Source organism: Phocoena sinus, chromosome 3 (genome assembly GCF_008692025.1).
Source record: "Phocoena sinus isolate mPhoSin1 chromosome 3, mPhoSin1.pri, whole genome shotgun sequence".
Classification (NCBI taxonomy): Eukaryota; Metazoa; Chordata; class Mammalia; order Artiodactyla; family Phocoenidae; genus Phocoena; species Phocoena sinus.
In genome coordinates this window covers 11,979,054-11,992,337 of record NC_045765.1, presented here as the reverse complement: position 1 = coordinate 11,992,337, position 13,284 = coordinate 11,979,054, and positions in this window count along the sequence as shown.

The following is a 13,284-nucleotide window of genomic DNA, read 5'->3' as shown; positions in this document are numbered from 1 at the left end:
ACTGTATACCTGCAGTCGGGAGGGAATGGCTGTAAAGGGGGCCTGATGGAATTTTTGGGGTGATGGAAATATTATATCCAGATTGACAGTTCCAAGACTATGCATTTGTTAAAACTCATCCAACTGTAATCTATTGTATGTGAATTATAACCTAACCAAGCTGACCTTAAAAATAGGTATATGATATTTTATTTCAAGATTGCAGGGAAAAGGCAAATAAGAACAAAATCTAAATGCATTATACAAAGTCCCCTGTTTTGGAAACTCGTGCAAGGAAGAAAAGTGAAATCTTAATTATATCTTTTGTAACAGTCTTTATGTTAAAGTCTATTTTGTCTGATATGAGTATTGCTACTCCAGCTTTCTTTTGATTTCCATTTGCACGGAATACCTTTTTCCATCCTCTCACTTTCAGTCTGTATGTGTCTCTAGATCTGAAGTGGGTCTCTTGTAGACAGCATATATACAAGTCTTGTTTTTGTATCTATTTTGCCAGTCTGTGTCTTTTGGTTGGAGCATTTAATCCATTTACATTTAAGGTAATTATTGATATGTATGTTCTTATTGCCATTTTGTTAAATGTTTTGGATTTGTTTTTGTAGGTCTTTTTTCTTCCTTTCCTCTTTCATCATTGTTTTCTCTTGTGATTTGATGACTATCTTTCGTGTTGTGTTTGGCTTCTTTTTCCTTTTTTGTGTGCAAATCTATTCTAGATTTTTTCATTTGCAGTTGCCATGTGATTTTGATACAGCAGTCTATATATATATACATGATTTTTTTTTTTCACAATGGTGAGAGGCCCGCGTACCGAAAAAAAAAAAAATTAAAAAACAAAACACAACTGTATTTTAAGTTGTATCAATATCAACATGCTATACATGAAGTATTTGTGAAAGATATGTGAGCATACCATTATATAAAGGCAGAAAAAAGGTTAAAAAGCAGTTGTTTGGAAATGGAGATATTACAGCTGTCACAGCTGTACAGAGATGCTGTCTCAGTTTCCTCATCTGTACTATGGGGGTAATGATACCCCCACACGCTGTGTGGGTCTGTACTGGGGACTGGGTAAGTTGGGGGTGATGCTGTAGGTACCGTCAGGGTAGGATAAATAAATCTTTGGTTGGATTGAGTATCTTCTGCTCTCTCTGCTGCATTTATTTGTTTTATGCTAATGAAAGTCAACAAAAGGCTAGATGGCACATCTCACCATTGTCCAAATGCTTGGGTTGATAACCTACAAGGCAGGAGCCTTCCCTGCGTGGCCAGGGCCACCCCGTTGAGGCAGCAGCACAGTCCCAGCCACGTGCCAGTGCACAGCTGTCCCTTGACAAGGTCCAGTCCTGGGGCAGCTTCTATTTTGGAACAGTCTTGTGGGTGGTGAGGAGCCCAGGCCGGTATCCTGAGAGTCTGGTGTCCCGGGATAACCAGGAAGTTGGACTCAGGGTGACCAGTGGGGGAGCTCATGAGCTGGCAAGGGGACCTGGGGAGGCTGCTTTGGGGACCCAGCAATGTGGCCTCCAGGGTGGGGGGATGTACAGGGTCAGGGCAAGGTGGCCATAGCCGGGTTGGGCCCAGGGTGTGCAATTCTGGCCTCATTGGAAAGTCCAGCCCATCAGCCATTCACTGGAGGTTCAACAAGAGCAGATGCAAGGGTTGCAGGGAAGTCAGACAGCGGACCCAATACACCTGTGAGACAGACAGACAGACGGTGGGAGAGAGGGGGAGACACAGAGACAGGAGAGAGTTGGAGATACAGGGAGAGACATACAGAGAGATAGGGAGAGAGAGAGACACAAATAGAGAGACAGAGTTAGTGAGAGACAGGGAGAGACACACAGAGAGAGAGATAGGGAGAGACAGGATGAGAGAGAGACACAGGAAGAGAGATATGGATGAGAGACTGGGAAAGAGAGACAGAGAGAGACAAGGAGAGACAGAGAGATGAGGAAACAGAGACAAGGAGGGAGGGAGAGAGAGAGAGGGAGAGACAGAGAGACAGAAACAGAGAGAGAGAGAAGAAGATGGCGGGGGTAGGGGAAGACAGTGGAGAGACAGAGAAAACAGACACAGAGAGGGAGAGAGAAATAGAGAGACAGGGAGACAGTAGGAGAGACGGGGTTGGGGAGAGACAGAGAGAGCTCTTGGGCCATTAATTCCACCCCCCAGGTCTGGCCCGTGGACCTCTCCCCAACGCCAACCAGACTGGCACCCCTTGGACATACAGATGGGGAAACCAAGGTCCCAAGCTCTCAACCTGCAGCTCCAAGGCTGTGACATAGGCCAGGACCCTCAGGAGGGAGAGGTGCAGGTAGGACTCCAAAGGCTGGGGGGCAAGAAATGAAAGGGCCCTAGTTCCTGGTGGGTTTCAGGGGTGATTTTGCTTTCAGAGCCAGGTTTGTCCAGTAAGAAGAATTCCACCTCTTGGGTGAGGACCATGACCTTGGGATTAGCACGGACCTAATAAAGGTCGAGGAGGGTGGGGGGCCGTGGACATGTGGTGAGTGTGGCCTGGGTCACTGTGAATCTGGGGATGGCCCACAGGTCACTGTGTGTTCTCGACTGCAGGGAGTGTTTGAAAGTTTCCATGACACAGAGCATTTTGAAATGACCTCTGGGCTTCTGAGGCCGATCCCAGGGCTGATGGGCAGGACTGAGGAAAACCTCAGCTCTTCCTGGAGACTGGCCCAGAGGCGCCAGCGTGGGGATGCCGAGAAAATTTTGAGAATGACCTGGGCCTGAGATGGAGGCGCCAGAGAGCCTCGAGGGGGCGGCTGGGAATTCTGCTCCTGGCATCCTCCGCCCCTCCCCCTGGCCCCCGCCACTGCAGGAGCACTCGGTGCACCTGCCAGAAGAACGACCCAAGCAGGGACTACTCCTCCTCGCCCCTAGGAGGACACTTGGAATAGAGTGACACCCACCTACTCCTGCCACAAGCTGCCTCCCTGGGAGACGCTGCTGGAAGCCGGGACTCGGGGAGGGAGGGGAAGTGAGAAGTAATGGCCTGAGGTTTTAGGGGACTTGGGGACTCATCTCATTCCCTGAGACTGGGGAACTGGGGCTGGCCTTATCTTTGATGTTCTTGAGGAAATGGGCTGGAATCAAAATGACCAGATCTGGAGAAACCCATTATTTCACCAGGAAAAATCTCTGAACCGTGGCTTCCACCAGGAGTGAGAACAGGAGGACAGAGAGGCCAGGAGCGTAAAATGAGCTTGACGTGCATCCCAAAGCAGGCAGGGGAATATGCCGGCCACGTGAAAGTGGGTCCATCTGAACAGAACAAAGCAAAACAAAACAAAACAAAATGCAGAAAAGAACCAGGCAGAAATCAGAAACACCAGGTAAGAAAAACACCTCATAGTAATCAAGAATGCAGCGGTGTGGGCTTTCCTGGTGGCACAGTGGTTGAGAGTCCGCCTGCCGATGCAGCGGACACGGGTTCGTGCCCCGGTCCGGGAAGATCCCACATGCCATGGAGTGGCTGGGCCCGTGAGCCGTGGCGCTGAGCCTGAGCCTCTGGAGCCTGTTCTCCGCAATGGGAGGGGCCACAACAATGAGAGGCCCGTGTACCACAAAGAAAAAGAAAAAAAAAAAAGGAAGAAAGAAATACTAAGAAAGCAATGGGGATAGTGGATGTACCATATTCACGGACAGGGAGGCTGAGGCTCAAAAGACACTGATTCTTTCCATCTAAAGTTTTATTTATGGCTGCACTGGGTCTTCGTTGCTGCGTGTGGGCTTTCTCTAGTTGCGGCGAGCAACTAGCCCCCCTACTCTTCATTGCGGTGCGTGGGCTTCTCATCGTGGTGTCTTCTCTTGTTGCGGAACATGGGCTCTAGGTGAGCGGGTTTCAGTAGTTGTGGCACGTGGGCTTCAGTCGTTGTGGCTCGTGGGCTCTAGAGCACAGGATCAGTAGTTGTGGCACACGGGCTTAGTTGCTCCATGGCATGTGGGATCTTCCCGGACCAGGGCTCGAACCCGTGTCCCCTACATTGGCAGGTGGATTCTTAACCACTGCACCACCAGGGAAGCCCCTCATCTGACGTATTAACACACCCCAACCAAAGTCACAGCAGGATTTTTTCCCCGGGAACTTTAAGATGAATCAAATTTTTATCTGGATAAGCCGAGGGTTGTGAATAAGCAGGATGTTTCTGCAGAAGAACAGGGTGCTGTTACCTGTTCTAACAGATACTGGGATCCATTACAAAACCTGTAACTGAGTCAGAGGGGTGTTGGCACAGGGAGAGACACATTAACCAATGGATTGGATTTAAATGCCTACAGACACCCAATGCAGGTCAGGAATTTTGCTCCAAAATAGAGAGGGTCTGTCCCAGCAGTGAGGAGGGGAGACTATCTCATAAAAGGATCTGGGAAGTAAGAGTCCATGCTAAAAACCATTACATTGAACCCCTACATCACACAAAACTCAATTCCATGTGGGTGAAGGGGTTACGTGCAAAAAAACAGCTTGAATAAAGCTTAAATGTCTTGGTAGAAAATATAGGTGAGCAGGACTTCCCTAGTGGCGCAGTAGATAAGACTCTGTGCTCCCAATGCAGGGGGCCTGGGTTCAATCTCTGGTCAGATCCCACATGCCGTACCTAAGAATTAATGTGCCGCAACTAAGGAATCCATGAGCTGCAACTAACACCCGGAGAAACCAAATAAATGTTTAAAAAAAAGAAGAAAGAAAGAAGATATAGTTGATCTTCACTAAGGAAAGACTTCCCCCAAAAGAGCCAACAGTCATTGTATACTACATGAGAAAATATTGACCAATTTGTATATATTAAGATTAAAACTCTTTGTTAATCAAAGTACCTTGAAGAAATTAAAGAGACAAATTACAAACAAGAGGAAGATATTTGCAGTATACTCGACTGACAGAGGAATAGTATTGAACATATATAAAGAACCAAGGAGGAAACCCATGTGGCAAGATGTTCAGAATCGACTGGAGATAAGGAAGATGTAAATCAAAACACAAGTGAGATGCCATTTGATTGACAAGAGCTACAAAATCCAACAAAACCAGTGTTTCCCAAGTCACATATTCATGAGAAACTCAGACTTTCCAACACTTTAGAAAATCATCTGGAGTTTTTGAGCATATCAGAGTCCACAACCCACAAACCCCTGAAATCCCCAAAAGAGAAAGACATGCCTCCCTACCCCTGGCCAGAGTGCCCTGGGGGTAGGCACTGCCCTCTCAGGGCTGGGGTACCCGCAGGAAGACAGGGGGGTCGTTATTCGGGATGAGAGTAGTGTGGAAGTCTCCTGGGGCTACCGAAACAAAGGACCAAGAGAACTGGGTAGCTTAAAACAACAAAAAATTATTCTTTCACAGTTCTGGAGGCCAGAAGCCTGAGATCAAGGTGCTGGCAGGGTTGGTTCCTTCTGGAGGCTCTGTCCAACACCTCTCTCCTGTCTTTTGATGGCTGCTGGAAACGCTTAGCATTCCTTGGCTTATAGCAGCAACATTCCAGTCTCTACCTCTGTCTTCGTATGGCTGTCTCCTCTGTCTCACATCTTCCCCTCCTTTCTCTTATCTTATAGGGACACTTGGCATTGGATTTAAGAACCGTCCTAATCCAGGCTGAGCTAATCTTGAGATCCTTACCTTAATTAAATCTGCAAAGACTTTATTTCCAAATAAGTTCTCATTCATTGGTACCAGGTGGACATGTCTTTTGGAGGATAACCATTCAGCCCACCACAGAAGAGACCCTTGATCCTAAGGTCACTCTCTAACACACGGAAGGACCTCAGGTTCAAAAGCCACGCGCCTGATACTGCAATTCTTGCTCCCTTCTGTGTCCCCTGCTCCCAACAAGGACCTGGAACACAGCAGACTGGAGGTGATTCCAGAGCAGTGAAATGAGTAGATCTAGGCTCCAACCAGCTAGGTTTAAGTCCTAGCCCTTTAGATCAGCAACTTGACCTCTCTGTGCCTCGGTTCTCTGACCTGTAAAGTAGAGCTGATAATACCTGCCCGGAGAGAGTTGAATCGTGGCCCCCCCAAAAATCTGCCTACCCAGAACCTCCAAATGTGACCTTATTTGGAACAGGGGTCTTTGCAGATGTAATTGAGGATCTTGAGACAAGATCATCCTAGAGTAGGGTGACCATAAATCCAATGACAGGTGTCCTTATAAGAGACAGAAAAGGAGAAGACAAAGAGAGACAGAGGAGAAGACAGAGGCAGAGATTGGAGTGATGAAGCCACAAGCCAAGGAATGCCGAGGGTTGCAAGCAGCCACCAGCAGCTGGGAGAGGGGCAAGGGGAAGATTCTCCCTCAGAGCCTCCAGAAGGAACCCACCCTGCCCACGCCTTGATTCCAGACTTCCGGCCTCCTGAACTGTCAGAGAATACATTTTTATTGTATTAAGCACCAGGTTTACGGCCATCTGTTACAGCGGCCACAAGGCCTATATCGCCTCTTAGGACTGTCAGGATGCTTAAATGAACAATACCTGGTACACAGCCTGGTATGCACTTAATTTATGATCACCGGGAGAATAAAATGTACTAATACAGCAAAGCATGAAGTAAGCATTGGCTATTGATTGAATGAGTGATCGAGGCTAAATGAGAACGAGGCGTCAGTGACCCCCCCCCCCAGACTGCTGACCCCTGGCCGCCCCCAGGCCCGGCGGTGCCCCGCTTCCCCAAGTCAGCAGGTAGTGCGTCCTCTTAGCACAGATAGTGTCCTGCAGGCAGCGGCCCAGCAAACCTCCCAGGCTGCAGCGGGCGGTTGGAGCCGGGTGCTATTTGCAGACTGAAACCCAGGCCTGCAGCTTTGGCCACCCACTTGTGAAAACAGCTGCTGCTGCTTCCTCCCTGTGAGAAAGTCCCCTAGTGAGGCTACGCAGGGGAAAGGCAGGGAGCGTGGAGGGGGCTGACTCCATTCCCAGGGGGGTCTTGGGGAGTGATAGCACCTCTGTGCCTCGATTTCCCCATCTACATCTGGGCTGCACAGGGGCGGGGGTGGGGGGGTGTGGGGTGGGAGGGGATTGCAAGCTCCAGGCCGGGGAGATTGGACCCGGGGATGCTGAGTAAATCACTTCGCGTCTCTGAGCCTCCGTTTCTCCATCTGTGAACTAGTGAGAAATACACGACCACCAGAGTAACCACACGCAGTCATGTCTTTCCCTTGGGAGACACAAATCAAGTCCTATGCGCCGTCGCCCCCCGCCACCAGACCCCCCCCAGCGTGCCCAGTTGTTTTTGTTTTATTTGGTTTTGTTTTGTTGTGGCCACGCAGCAGTGGGATTTTAGTTCCCTGACCAGGGATAGAACCCGTGTCCCCTGCAGTGGAAGTGGGGAGTCTTAACCACTGTACTGCCAGGGAAGTCCGCCGATTGTTGTTGTTTTTTGTTTGTTTGTTTTTTGCGGTACGCGGGCCTCTTACTGTTGTGGCCTCTCCCGTTGTGGAGCACAGGCTCCGGACGCGCAGGCCCAGTGGCCACGGCTCACGGGCCCAGCCGCTCTGCGGCATGTGGGATCTTCCCGGACCGGGGCATGAACCCGTGTCCCCTGCATCGGCAGGCAGACTCTCAACCGCTGCGCCACCAGGGAAGCCTCACCGATTGTTTTTAAGGTAAAGACTATCGCCCTCCCTGTGGCCCCCAAGGCCCCATGAGGCCCAGCCCTGCTGCCCTCCCCGCATCATCTCCTTCCATGGCCTCCTTGCAAGCAAGCTCATTACCAGGTCAGAGCCTTTACCTCTGCCTGGAACCTTCTCATCACACCTCCCACTCTCTCCCTCCCTTCATTCGGGCCTGGGCTCCAATGTCACCTCTACCAGGAGGCCCTCCACGACTTCCCAATCTGAAAAGACCCTCCCTCTGCCACATCTGGTCGTGTGTCCCACTTTATCCGTACTGTCCATCTCCCTCCCTGCCTCCAGACCATGAATCCCTCAAGGGCAGGGATGTCTCAGTTGTCCCCAGCTGTGTTCCCAGCCACCAGCCCAGGGCCTGGCACACAGTAGCATGTGATAAATACTCTTATTATCAGTGTGATTATTTGTGAGCACATTGATTTGACACTGCTGTGAACAAAATCTAGACTCCTGATGGTAGGAGAGGAAGAAAGGGCATGTGGGTGAGAATGGCATTTGAGCCAAGACCTGAAGGAGGTGGGGGAAACATTTGGGTGTCTCAGGGAAGACGGTTCCAGGCGGAGGCACAGCCTGTGCAAAGTCGCTGAGGCAAGAAAGTGCCAGACTTGTTGGAGGTAATTTGAGGAGGCCTATGTGGCCTGAGCCAGGTAAGAGGGGAAAAGAAATGGGAGCAGTAAGACCAGCAGGGCCTTGTGGCCTCGAGGAAGCCTTTGGCTTTTACCTTGAGGGAGGTGGGAGCCATAGAGGGTTCTGGAGGAAGGAAGGATGAGTGTGACTCTGGTCACTACAGAGTCTATGGGGGATGAGGGCAGAAGTGAGGAGGCCAGGAATGCCTGCTCTGGTCCAGGCATCAATGACAGGGCTGGACAAGGTGGTGAGGAGAGGTGGGATTTGGGAACAGTTTCACTGGTGGATGGGGTGGGGAATGAAGAGCGTCAGTGATGCCTGTTTGGTCCTATTTCACAGAGGGAGAACTGAGGCTCTGGACGCAGAGATATCTGAGTAAAGGAGAGGCTGAAAGGGTTAGTAGGAAGTCAAGAGGCAACCAGGACCTGGGAGGGAGCCTCATGCCCCACCCCCCAACGGAGTCACCAGGGTGTCAGCTTCCTTCTGCGCAACTACCCTCCTTCCATCTTTGATTTTATCGCTATAATTTCAATCCTTGTCAGAGGGAGAAGGCTCATCACTCACAGTTGAAGATAGGCCTGACCCTGCTTCACACAGATTCATTCACTTCCCCCAACAAGCCTGAGACAAGGGCACCATCCCCATTTTACAGATGGGCAAACTGATGTTCCGAGAGGTGAAGTGGTTGTCCAGGTCAATGAGTGGCAGAGGCGAGATGTGAACTTAGGGCTCCAGAGCCTGGTCCTGGGACCGCACTCTACCTGAGTTGGGGTGGCCTGGGGGTGCAGACACATACCATCAAATGTCCCTCCCACCCTGGAATGTATTATTCAGTTCCTGGCTTCAGATGCAGGCTGGGGTGGGAGCCCCCTAGGTGTGCTAAGAATTCCAGTTTCAGTGTTCATGGCCTGCGTTTCTGTGGTTCAAGGACGCACGTATATCACGTGTTTGTTCACTCATTTGCTCATTCATTCCCGGCCACCTTCATGCGCCTGCCTTGTGTGGGAAGATGTCCAAGGCCCCAGTTTGGGAGGGTCAGGGCCCAACATAGATACCCCCAGTTCCACAGGGTCAAGGTTGGCCCAGAGGGAGGTACTCGGAGCTGAGGATCCCCAGGAGTCTGGGAGGTGGTGAGGGATGTTTCCTGAAGAAGGGACCCTCGGACTGAGAAGCGGCTCCCTCCGTGCCCCACCCCCTACACAAAGATGTAAGCCAGGGAGGGTGGGGACACTGTGGGACTTCCTGACCCCGGAGTCTCCTGGGCCTGAGGCCCCACCTCAGACCCCACCCTCTGGTCCCCATTTCCAGCTGGCACCAGGCAGCTGCCAGTGCCACTGGGACATGGCCTGGGCCACCTTCCAAATCTGCCACTGGGAAACCAGCTCTGGGAGGTGGGGATGTCACCACCCAGCCTGTCCGGGTGGAACAATCGCGACCTTTTATGGGGTAGGCCCAGGGGGGGCCACAGGCTAGGGAACAGGGTGACCAGTGACAGCACCGGAGCTGGGGGGCTCTGGATGGGACTTTTCATGATGCAGGCCTCAGTTTCCCCATCTAAGTAAATGGGGCGGGGGGGGCAACTCTTGTGTCTTGAGACTGTGGGTTTTGAGCTGCTAGGCTCTCAGGCTTAGAGAGGGATCCTTATGCCATGCGGGTTTTCCAGGCGGCAAGTGAGGGCCCCAAGATGCCTGGATCCCGACCCTGAGGCTACAGTGGGGGGTGGCTGCGGGGAGATTAGGATCTGGGCTTGTCTCAGGGAAATGTGGGCCTAAGACACTGGCCAGGCCTGGGCTGCCCCGGCTGACCGCAGGCCTAGTCTGGGAGATCTGGAGGAGGGTTGAGGGAGAGACAGAGGCGGTGAGAGATAGAGAGAGAGAGGGAGAGACAGGGACAGGTGAGGTGGAGAGAAAAGGGAGAGATGAGACCGAAGAGAAAGGGAGAGAAACAGGAGAGCTGGAGAGACAGAGACAAAAAGAGACAGACAGAGAGGGAGGTGGGCAGTGAGGGAGACATGGTCGCCCCCACACCTGGCAAATCACGGGAAGCTGGGGACGTAAACACAGCCAGAGGCGCCCCTACGTGGAACAGATCTCTGCGTGCTCCTGAACAAACCGTGACTTGCATACTATTGAGGATGATGTTAGGGACAGCTCCCTGAGGTGCGTGCCTCCAGGGCCCAGCACCCTCTTCACCTCTCACAACCCCCAAGGAGGATTAACCACCCCCATTCCACCGATGGGGACACTTAGGCTGGAGAGCCCCAGGCTGCACAGCTAGTTGGAGGCCGAGCAGGACTCGGTCAGGATGTGAGAGACGTTTGTCCACCTACTGTGTGACATTCCGTTCCTCCAGCCCCCAACCCGAAGGCGCAACCCAGCTGGCAGAGGAGAAACCCGCCCTGCCCCTCCCCACTGGCCCGCCTCTACTCCCTCTCCCCCCCTCCCCATCCCAGCCCGCAGAGTGTTTTTCTTCTCCTCCTGGGTGTTTTGGTTTCAGCAGGAACCGCCTTGCCCACAGGCGGTTCCCGCTGGGCAGGGTCAGTCCAGGGAGGGGACAGAAGCCAGGAGCAGCTCCGGCCGAACCCAGGGCACGACCTCGGCCATCGCCCCAACAAGGGGACCAGGCAGTTCCCTCCTGCTCCCTCCGTATGTTGGTTTCTCCACCTGGAAAGCGGGGCCCTGCCTGGTCGCAGGCCCCCACGTGTGGCCAAGGGGCAGATGCCTCCTGGCGGGGTTTCCCACGTCCGTGCCAAGGTTCCGAGCGCTCCGTTATTAAACATTGATGGAAGCTGCCTGGTGCCTGCCCAAGAGGCCTCCCAGTGCGGGGACAGGGTTGGACACAGATGCCCCAACCCGAGTTAGCGCAGGGTGGCAGGGAGTTGGGGGAGGGGGTGTAGGTCAGGGCCCGTCAGAGGGAGAGGCTGAGGGGGGGGCAGGGAGAATGGGGAGAGGGGCCTGCAAGAGGGGGCATCAAACACAAGGAGAATTCTCAGCTATGAGGTCTAACACCCAAGTAACCAAAGGAAAATACATGAATTGAGCTCCAAATTTAAGTTTTTTTGACAAAGGACATTTAAGAGAGTGAAAAGACAACCCACAGAATGGCAGAAAATACTTGCGAATCATATATCTGACAAGAGATTAATATCCAGAATATGTAAAGAACTCTCACAACTCAATAAAAGATAAATAACCCGGGGGCTTCCCTGGTGGCGCAGTGGTTGAGAGTACGCCTGCCGATGCAGGGGACACAGGTTCGTGCCCCGGTCCGGGAAGATCCCACATGCCGCGGAGCGGCTTGGCCTGTGAGCCTATGGCCGTTGAGCCTGCACGTCCGGAGCCTGTGCTTTGCAACGGGAGAGGCCACGACAGTGAGAGGCCCGCGTACCGCAAAAAAAAAAAAAACAATGTGGCAGTTCACCAATCATTTAAACCTAGAATTACAATGTGATCAAACAATTCTACTTCTAAATATATACCAAGAGAATTGAAAACAGGTGTTCACACTCATGCCTGTACACAATGTTCACAGCAGCGCTAGTCACAATCGCCAAAAGGTGGGAATAACCCAAATGTCCATCAATAGATGAATGGATAAACAAAATGCAGTCCATCCATACAATGGAATATTACTCAGCCATAAAAAGGAATGAAGTGGGAATTCCCTGGCGGTCCAGTGGTTAGGACTCAGCGTTTTCACTGCTAGGACCCGGGTTCAATTCCTGGTCTGGGAACTAAGATCCCGCAAGCCGTGCAGTGCAGCAATAAAAAAAAAGGAATGAAGTTTTGATATGCGCTACAACATGGATTAACCTCAAACATCGAGGACACCAAGCTGAATTTCTTTTACAAAAGAACCACCTGTTACATGATCCCATTTATATGAAATGTCCAGAACAGGCAGACCCATAGAGACAGAGAGCAGATCAGTGGTTGCCTGGGGCTGGGGGAGGGGGAATGGGAGTGACGGCTCATGGTGCCGGGGTCTCTTTTGGGATGATGGAAATGTTCTGGAACTAGATAGTAATGATGGTTGCACAACATTGTAAATGTACTAAATGCCACTGAATTGTTCACTTTAAAAGGGTGAATAGTGTGGTATGCAAACATAGCCTTAAAAAAAAAAAGAGAGAAAAGGAGGAATGGGCAAAGGTGCACAGTTGGGGAAAGGGCAGGCTGTGACGCGTAAGAAGCTAGGCCAGGCCTGTTCTGTGTCATCTCCTGCAGCCACTGTCCCCAGAGGCCCCTGATACCCCAGCGCCATCCTAGTTCGAGGGAAGAGGCGGAGACAACATGTCTTTGTGACCAAACCACTCACAGGCTGCTGGAGAGACAGAAGAGGCAGGTATCTGGGGAGGTAAACTGAGGCAGCCTGTCCCCCTGATGGAAACATGCATCCTGACTCATGGTGGGATGAGTCTCTTTCTCAAGAGAGAAAGACTCAGAGGAAAGGAAGTTGAGAGTGGGGGCAAGTGCTCTGGAGAAGCCACCTTACCCATTTTACAGACTGGAACACTGAGGCCAGACAGGCTGAGTCATCTGTTCTGGGCTGAACTGCAGCAGGAAGAATCTTTGAACAACTCACAAATCAGGTCTCTAACTCTTCTGCTCCAGAACGTCCGCCCCCACCCCCCACCAACTTAAGAATAAAACTCTTAGGTCCCCAAGCCCCTGGAGGCTGTGACCTCTATCCATCCCCTTCACCTACTCCCCACCGACCACATCTGCCACAGGGCCTTTGCTCTTGCTGTTCTGGCCTCTCTTCACCATTGGGCCCTACCACTACATCTTCCAGGAAGCCCTCCCTCACTCCTGTTCCTCACACTTTCACTTGTCACTCTCCCAGGTTTATTATAACTCTCTGTGATGACTAGATTAACATCTGCCTTCCCTACCCAATCAGGAACCCCTCATGCCTGGACCAATTCTGACCTGTTCGGGACAGGAATTGGTATACAGTAGGTGCTCAACACTGATTTCCTGAATCAATGAAGGAATGAAGCTGTGAAAGGGGGTCTACCCCA